Below are 10031 nucleotides of genomic sequence, written 5' to 3'. Positions count from 1 at the left end.
TTGATCTTCTTCCCACTCAACTCCATTGGCATTGAACTTTTGTTCAAAACCAACACCTTGATTCTTCCGGTGTCTTCCTTGCTTGCGTACAATTTCCTCAAATTGCTTACTTCCAGCAAGACTCTTGTAAACACCTTTCTCTATAATTCCCTTCAATAAGCTATTTTCTTGCTCAAGTGTAACTTGGCTAAGAGAATCATTAGTGGAATCAAGAGAACTACTAGAAGCAACATCATTGGATTTAACATGATTATTGTTACTACTAGAAGAAGCATCTTTCTTACTCTTGTTGCTAGATTTAACTTGAGGCATGTAAGTAGACAAGAGTAAACACTTGGCAATGTAAGAAGAACTTTTCTTGCGAAGATCATCATTGATTGCCTTTAAGAACTCATGCTCTTGCTCAAGGTTGAGATTTTCAAAGCGTAGCTTTTCATGAGTCTTTAAAAGTTCTCGATGATCTTCCAAGGTAGTTTCATGACCTAACTTAAGAGTGTTTAGTTCTCAAGTTAGATGCTCAATCTCCTTCTGATCATTGGCATTCGTTTTATCTCGATTAGCATGATTAATAGCACGTTCATCATAGTTTTCATCACTAGAATTGTCAACAAGTAGATCATCATCACCTAGAAAATCATCTTCATCACTATTGAAATCAACATACTCGAGGTGTGATACGTTTGGGCCTTTAGCCATGAAGCATCTTACAATTCCTTCATTTGGTGACTCAAATATGTCATAGGAGTTGGTTGACACAAGTGCTAGACCGGCAACACCTTCATCTTTAGTGTATTCGGAGTCGGAGTGGTAACTTCTTTTGGAGTGATTGTCGGAGTCGGAGCCGGATACCCATTCACCAACATGAGCTTGATTTCGTCGTTTTGTGTAGCTCCTTGTTGATTTGTCCTTCCTTTCTGAATCCTTGCTTCTCCGTGATGTTCTTCGTTCATAACGGTCATCTCTACTCCTCCTCTCTCTAGGTGGTGATTCTTCTCTTCTACTTCTTCTTTTGGGGGAATCTTCTCTTCTTTTATAGGGAGCCGTACACTCATTGGAGTAGTGTCTGGGCCTTCCAAAATTCTAGCAATTACGTTCACGACTTGAAGATCTTTTGTCATTGTAGGACCTTGACTTGGAACTTCTTTCCTTGCTTCTACTCTTCTAGAACTTGTTGAAATTCTTCACCATTAGGCTCAATTCTTCATTGAAGGCTTGTTTCTCACTTGATGATGTGGGAGCATCACATGAGGCTTTGTAAGCACCACTTGACTTGTTGTTGAGCTCTTCCTTATCCTTAAGTGACATCTCATGAGCAACAATTCTTCCAATGACTTCCGTTGGCTTGAGATATTTGTAATTGGGCATCATTTGGATCAATGTGCACACCGTATCATATTTTCCATCCAAGGCTATTAGGATCTTCTTGATGATGAATCTGTCGGTCATCTCTTCACTTCCTAAGCCGACAATCTCATTTCTGATGAGATCAAGCCTAGAGTACATTTCAATGACACCTTCACCATCCTTCATTTTGAACTTGTCGAGTTGACTTTGAGGCACATCCAATTTGGATTCCTTGACGGAGTCGGTACCTTCGTGCTTATCAATCAAAGTATCCCAAATTTCCTTTGCATTCTCAAGACGACTGATTTTGTTGAATTCTTCGGGGCACAATCCGTTGAAGAGAATATCACAAGCTTGAGCATTGTATTGCAACATCTTCAACTCTTCCACAGTAGCTTCACGGTTCGGTTCTCTCCCATCAAAGAATTCACCTTGCAAGCCAATACGCACAATAGCCCAAATGACGGGGTTATCTCCAAGAATATGCATTTTCATCTTATGCTTCCAACTAGCAAAATTAGTACTATCAAAGTAAGGACCTCTACGGTGGTAATTTCCCTCGCTAGACGCCATACTATCCTAGGTTGTGAAACCAAGGCTATGATCACCAAAAGCTATGGAAATCAAAGAAAATGGAGACCAAAGCTCTAATACCACTTGTAGGATCGAAAGTATGTCTAGAGGGGGGTGATTAGACTACTTGACCAAATAAAAATCTAGCCTTTTCCCTATTTTAAGTCTTGGCAGATTTTAACAACTTAGCCCAAGTCAAGTAATCAACCTAGACATGCAATTCTAAGAGTATAGCAGCAGAATGTAAAACAATTTCATATGAAGGTAAAGGGAGGAGTTTGGAGGGAGCAAACGCAATGTAGACACGGATATTTTGGCGTGGTTCCGATAGGTGGTGCTATCGTACATCCACGTTGATGGATACTTCAACCCACAAAGGGTAACGGTTGCGCGAGTCCGCGGAGGGCTCCACCCATGAAGGGTCCACGAATAAGACACCTTGTATATCCCACCATGGCCATCGCCCACGAAGGACTTGCCTCACTAGGGTAGATCTTCACGAAATAGGCGATCTTATTGCCCGTACAAACTCCTTGGTTCAACTCCACAATCTTGACGGAGGCACCCAAGTGACACCTAACCAATCTAGGAGACACCACTCTCCAAAAGGTAATAGACGGTGTGTTGATGATGAACTCCTTGCTCTTGTGCTTCAAATGGTAGTCTCCCCAACACTCAGCTCTCTCTCATAGGATTGGATTTGGTGGAAAGAGGGTTTGAGTGGAAAGAAACTTGGGGAACGCTAGAGATCAATATTTATGTGGTTGGAATGGAATATCTTGACCTCAACACAAGTGTAGGTGGTTCTCTCGCAGAAACTATATGTTGGAAGTGTAGGCATGTTCTGATGGCTCTCTCACTGAATGAAGAGTGGGTGGAGGGGTATATATAGCCCCACACAAAATCTAACCATTACACACAAATCACCAAACTCGGTGGGACCGAATCATGAAACTCGGTCAGACCGATTTAGTTTAAAATGTGAACGTTAGGATTTTCGGTGGGACCGACATGTCAACTCGGTGGGACCGATTTCATTAGGGTTAGGGCATAACGAAATCTCGGTGAGAACGATTACACAAATTTGGTGGGACCGATTTTTTGGTAATAGGCAAACAGAGAGTTGGTGAGGCAAACTCAGTCAGACCGATTCGCTCATCTCGGTTAGACCGAAACGTTACGAAGGGGAAATAGAGAGTTTGCATTGCGAACTCGGTGGGATTGATCGCACATCTTGGTTAGACCGAAACATTGCGAAGGGAAACAGAGAGGTTGCAATCCCATCTCGGTGAGACCAAGATCCCTATCGGTGAGACCGATTTGACTAGGGTTTGTGGCAGTGGCTATGTCAAGTGATCTCGGTGGCGCCGGGTAGGAAATTTCGGTGCGGCCGAGTTTGACTTTTGGTTTGGGACATATGTAGATATGAGAAAGTAGTTGAGGGTTTTGGATCATATCACTAAGCATTTTGAGCAAGTAACTCATTAAGCAACACCTCATCCCTTTTTAATAGTATTGGCTTTTCCTATGGACTCAATGTGATTTTGGATCACTAAAAGGTAAAATGTAGAGTCTTGAGCTTTAGAGCATGAGCCAATCTATTGTCCTTAGCATTTTGAGGGCTCCACATTTCTAATCCATGCCATGCCAAACATTGAGCTTTGCTGAAATATTTATCCTGAAATAGCATTAGCTCAATGGGCACTATGTTGTTAGGAATTACCAAAACCACCCAGGGATCGCCACACCCCTCCCGATGAACAAGACCCCCGTTTTGACCGTAGCGCTCCAACACAAGTCCGTTTCCTCCGTTTTGCGGTACGCCACACCCCTCCCGATCAACAAGACCCCGTTTCGACCATGGGAAGTCCATTTCCTCCGTTTTGCGGTATGCTCACCCAAGCCGGTTGGCTCCCGATGAACAACACGTGTTCTGTTGCCTCCCGATGAACACGACGCATTCCGTTGCCTCCCCATGAACACGACGACGATGCAGTTTTTCCGTTCTGACCCAGCCATGTACACGAGCCCTCGCCGGACATATGCGTGAGTAGGAGTTCGAGACCCCACCCATATGTACATACATGCCCGTATTTACTTTCTTGCACCCTGTCCGCTGTACATAGGTGTACATGCTACGTGCGCGCCTCTACTATGACACGTGCCCTTCCATACACGGCGACAGTTCATCGCTGTAGCCTGCAGACAGACCGATCATATGTACGTACTCGTTCGCGATCAGAATGACAATGCTACTGATACGTCTCCAAGGTATCTATAATTTTTTATTGTTCCATGCTATATTATATCCTTTTTTGGACATTACTGGGCGTTATTATACACTTTTATATTATTTTTGGGACTAACCTATTAACCGGAGGCCCAGCCCAGAATTGCTATTTTTTTGCCTATTTCGGAGTTTCGCAGAAAAAGAATATCAAACGGAGTCCAAACAGAATGAAACCTTCGGAAACGTGATTTTCGGAACAAACGTGATCCAGAGGACTTGGACCCTACGTCAAGACATCAACTAGGAAGGCACGAGGTAGTGGGCGCACCTACCCCCCCAGGCGCGCCCTCCACCCTCGTGGGGCCCATGTTGCTCCACCGACGTACTTCTTCCTCCTATATATACCTACGTACCCCCAAACTACCAGATACAGAGCGAAAACCCTAATTCCACCGCCATAACTTTTTGTATCCACGAGATCCCATCTTGGGGCCTTTTTCGGAGCTCCGCCGGAGGGGGTATCGATCATGGAGGGCTTCTACATCAACACCATAGCCTCTCCAATGAAGTGTGAGTAGTTCACTTCAGAACTTTGGGTCCATAGTTATTAGCTAGATGGCTTCTTCTCTCTTTTTGGATCTCAATACAAAGTTCTCCCCCTCTCTTATGGAGATCTATTCGATGTAATCTTCTTTTGCGGTGTGTTTGTTGAGACCGATGAATTATGGGTTTATGATCAAGTTTATCTATGAACAATATTTGAATCTTCTCCGAATTCTTTTATGTATGATTGGTTATCTTTGCATGTTTCTTCGAATTATTAGTTTGGTTTGGCCTACTAGATTGATCTATCTTGCAATGGAGAAGTGCATAGCTTTGGGTTCAATCTTGCGGTGTCCTTTCCCAGTGACAGTAGGGGAAGCAAGGCACGTATTGTATTGTTGCCATCGAGGATAACAAGATGGGGTTTATATCATATTGCATGAGTTTATCCCTCTACATCATGTCATCTTGCTTAAAGCGTTACCCTGTTCTCTTGAACTTAATACTCTAGATGCATGCTGGATAGTGGTCGATGTGTGGAGTAACAGTAGTAGATGCCGACAGGAGTCGGTCTACTTTTCTTGGATGTGATACCTATATACATGATCATACCTAGATATTCTTATAACTATGCTCAATTCTGTCAATTGCTCAACAGTAATTTGTTCACCCACCGTAATACTTATGCTCTCGAGAGAAGCCACTAGTGCAACCTATGGCCCCCGGGTCTATTTTTCATCATATTAATCTTCCAATACTTAGTTATTTCCTTTGCCATTTATTTTACTTGTATCTTTATTTATCTTTATCATAAAAATACTAAAAATATTATCTTATCATATCTATCCGATCTCACTTTTGTAAGTGACCGTGAAGGGATTGACAACCCCTTTATCGTGTTGGTTGCGAGGAGTTTATTTGTTTGCGTAGGTGCGAGGGACTCGTGCGTGGCCTCCTACTGGATTGATACCTTGGTTCTCAAAAACTGAGGGAAATACTTACGCTGCTCTGCTGCATCACCCTTTCCTCTGGAAGGGAAAACCAACGCAGTGCTCAAGAGGTAGCAAGAAGGATTTCTGGCTCCGTTGTCGGGGAGTCTACACAAAAGTGAACAAACCAAGTCCCCATCACAAACACTTATCTCCCGCATTACATTATTTGCCATTTGCCTCTCATTTTCCTCTCCCCCACTTCACCCTTGCCGTTTTATTCGCCCCCTCTCTCTCCATCCTCCTCCTCTTTCTCTATTCGCCTCTTTTTGCCCGTCTCTTGTTTGCTTGTGTGTTGGATTGCTTGCTTGTCACGATGGCTCAAGATAATACCAAATTGTGTGACTTTACTGATACCAACAATAATGATTTTATTAGCACTCCGATTTCTCCTCTTACCGATGCTGAATCTTGTGAAATTAATGCTGCTTTGCTGAATCTTGTCATGAAAGATCCATTTTCCGGCCTTCCTAGTGAAGATGCCGCTACCCATCTAAACAACTTTGTTGATTTGTGTGATATGCAAAAGAAGAAATATGTGGACAATGATATTGTTAAATTGAAGCTATTTCCTTTTTCTCTTAGAGATCGTGCTAAAGCTTGGTTTTCATCTTTGCCTAAAATAGTATTGATTCGTAAAATAAGTGAAAAGATGCTTTTATCTCTAAGTATTTTCCTCCCGCTAAGATCACCTCTCTTAGAAACAATATTATGAATTTTAAGCAACTTGATCATGAACATGTTGCACAAGCTTGGGAGAGGATGAAATTAATGATACGTACACATGGTTTGAATTTAGGGATGATTATGCAAATTTTTTTATGCCGGATTGAATTTTGCTTCTAGAAACCTTTTAGATTCGGCTTCGGGAGGCACTTTTATGGAAATCACTTTAGGAGAAGCTACCAAACTCCTAGATAATATTATGGTTAATTATTCTCAATGGCACACCGAAAGATCTACTAATAAGAAAGTGCATGCGATAGAAGAAATTAATGTTTTGAGTGGAAAGATGGATGAACTTATGAAATTATTTGCTAATAAAAGTGTTTCTTATGATCCTAATGATATGCCTTTGCCTACTTTGATTGAGAATAATAATGAATCTTTGGATGTGAATTTTCTTGCTAGGAATAATTTTGGTAACAATGCGTATAGAGGAAACTTTAATCCTAGGCCTTATCCTAGTAATTCCTCTAATAATTATGGTAACTCCACCAATTCTTATGGAAATTTTAATAAGATGCCCTCTGATTTTGAATCTAATATTAAAGAATTTATTACTTCGCAAAAGAATTTCAATGCTTTGATTGAAGAAAAATTGCTTAAGATTGATGAGTTGGCCAGGAACGTTGATAGAATTTCTCTTGATGTTGATTCTTTGAAACTTAGATCTATTCCACCTAAGCATGATATCAAAGAGTCTCTCAAAGCTATGAGAATTTCCATTTATGTGTGCAAAGAAAGAACCGCTAGGATGCGTGCTAAGAAAGATTGCTTTATAAAAGTGTGTTCTTCTAGTTTCCATGATAACAAAGATGAAGATCTAAAAGTTATTGATGTGTCCCCTATTAAATCTTTGTCTTGTAATATGAATCTTGATAATGATGGTACTGAATATGATCCACCTTTACCTTGAAGGCGTTCCAAAAATTCGGAGTCTTTAGATCTTGATGATAAAATTGTTAAAAGTGGGATTGAAGAAGTCAAAACTTTAAATATCGATGAACCCACTATTTTGGATTTCAAGGAATTTAATTATGATAATTTCTAATTGATAAATTCTATTTCCTTGTTGCAATCCGGGCTAAATTCTCCTCATGCTTATAGTCAAAATAAAACCTTTACCAAACATATTGTTGATGCTTTGATGCAATCTTATGAAGAAAAACTTGAGTTGGAAGTTTCTATCAATAGAAAACATTATGATGAGTGGGAACCTACTACTAAAATTAAAATTAAAGATCATGAGTTCTATTCTTTGTGTGATTTGGGTGCTAGTGTTTCCACGATTCCTAAGGCTTTGTGTGATTTGCTGGGTTTCCGTGATTTTGATGATTGCTCTTTAAACTTGCACCTTGTGATTCCACTATCAAGAAACCTATGGGAAGAATTAATGATGTTATTATTGTTGCAAATAGGAATGATGTGCCCGTATATTTTATTGTTCTTGACATAGATTGCAATCCTTCATATCCTATTATTCTTGGTAAACCTTTCCTTAGAACGATTGGTGCATATATTGATATGAAGGAAGGGAATATTAGATTCCAATTTCTGTTAAGGAAAGGCATGGAACACTTCCCTATAAAGAAAATTAAATTACCATATGAATCTATTATGAAAGCCACTTATGGATTGCCTACCAAAGATGGCAATACCTAGATCTATCTTCGCTTTTATGCCTAGCTAGGGGCGTTAAACGATAGCGCTTGTTGGGAGGCAACCCAATTTTATTTTTATTCCTTGATTTTTGATCCTGTTTAGTAATAAATAATTTATATAGACTCTATTTTGGTTGTGCTTTTTGTGTTTAATTAGTGTTTGTGCCAAGTAGAACCGTTGGGAAGACTTGGGGAAAGTCTTTTTAATCTTGCTGTAAAAAAACAGAAACTTTAGCGCTCACGAGAATTGCTGCATTTTTATTTGGAAAGTGATATTTAGTTAATTACTTTTGCAGATGATTAATATAGAAATTCCTCACGTCCAGAAATTTATTTTAGAATTTTTGGGGTTCCAGATCTTGCGTTAGTTACGGATTACTATAGACTGTTCTGTTTTTGACAGATTCTGTTTTTTCGTGTGTTGTTTGCTTATTTTAATGAATATATGGCTAGTAAAATAGTTTATAAACCATAGAGAAGTTGGAATACAGTAGGTTTAACACCAATATAAATAAAGAATTAGTTCATTACAGTACCTTGAAGTGGTGTTTTCTTTTCTTTCGCTAACGGAGCTCATGAGATTTTCTACTTTAAGTTTTGTGTTGTGAAGTTTTCAAGTTTTGGGTGAACATTTGATGGATTATGGAACAAGGAGTGGAAAGAGCATAAGCTTGGGGATTCCCATGGCACCCCCAAGATAATCTAAGGACACCTAAAATCCAAAGCTTGGGGATGCCCCGGAAGGCATCCCCTCTTTCGTCTACTTCTATCGGTAACTTTAATTGGAGCTATATTTTTATTTACCACATGATATGTGTTTTGCTTGGAGCGTCTTGTATTATTTGAGTATTTATTTGTTAGTTTTCCACAATCATCATTTCTGTACACACCTTTTGAGAAAGACACACATGATTCGGAAATTGTTAGAATACTCCATGTGCTTCACTTATATCTTTTGAGTTATATAGTTTTTGCTCTGGTGCTTCACTTATATCTTTTAGGGCACGTTGGTGGATTTGTTTTATAGAAACCACTGTTATCTCATGCTTCACTTAGATTATTTTGAGAGTCCTACAAAACAGCGTGGTAAATTGCTTTAATTATGTTAGGCATTCAAGATTAATAATAAAATTTTCTTATGAGTGTTGAATACTATGAGAAGTTTGATACTTGATAATTGATTTGAGATATGGAGATGGTGATATTAGAGTCATGCTAGTTGAGTAGTTTTGAATTTGAGAAATACTTGTGTTAAAGTTTGTGATTCCCGTAGCATGCATGTATGGTGAACCGTTATGTGATGAACTCGGAGCATGATTTATTTATTGATTGTCTTCCTTATGAGTCGCGGTCGGGGACGAGCGATGGTCTTTTCCTACAAATCTACCCCCCTAGGAGCATGCGCGTAATACTTTGCTTTGATAACTTGTACATTTTTGCAATAATTATATGAGTTCTTTATGACTAATGTTGAGTCCATGGATCATACGCACTCTCACCCTTCCACCATTGCTAGCATCTCTAATACCGCGCACCTTTCGCCGGTATCATACACCCACCATATACCTTCCTCAAAACAGCCACCATACCTACCTATCATGGCATTTCCATAGCCATTCCGAGATATATTGCCATGCAACTTACCACCGTTCCGGTTACTATGACACGCTCCATCATTGTCATATTGCTTTGCGTGATCATGTAGTTGACATTGTATTTGTGGAAAGCCACCGTTCATAATTCTTTCATACATGTCACTCTTGATTCATTGCATATCTAGGTACACCGCCGGAGGCATTCACATAGAGTCATATTTTGTTCCAAGTATTGAGTTGTAATTGTTGAGTTGTAAGTAAATAAAAAAGTGTGATGATCATCATTTTTAGAGCATTGTCCCAAGTGAGGAAAGGATGATGGAGACTATGATTCCCTCACAAGTCGGGATGAGACTCCGGACTAAAAAAAGAA

Source organism: Triticum aestivum, chromosome 2A (genome assembly GCF_018294505.1).
Source record: "Triticum aestivum cultivar Chinese Spring chromosome 2A, IWGSC CS RefSeq v2.1, whole genome shotgun sequence".
NCBI lineage: Eukaryota > Viridiplantae > Streptophyta > Magnoliopsida > Poales > Poaceae > Triticum > Triticum aestivum.
The sequence above is the reverse complement of the archived record's forward strand: the minus strand, read 5'-3'. Positions refer to the sequence as shown.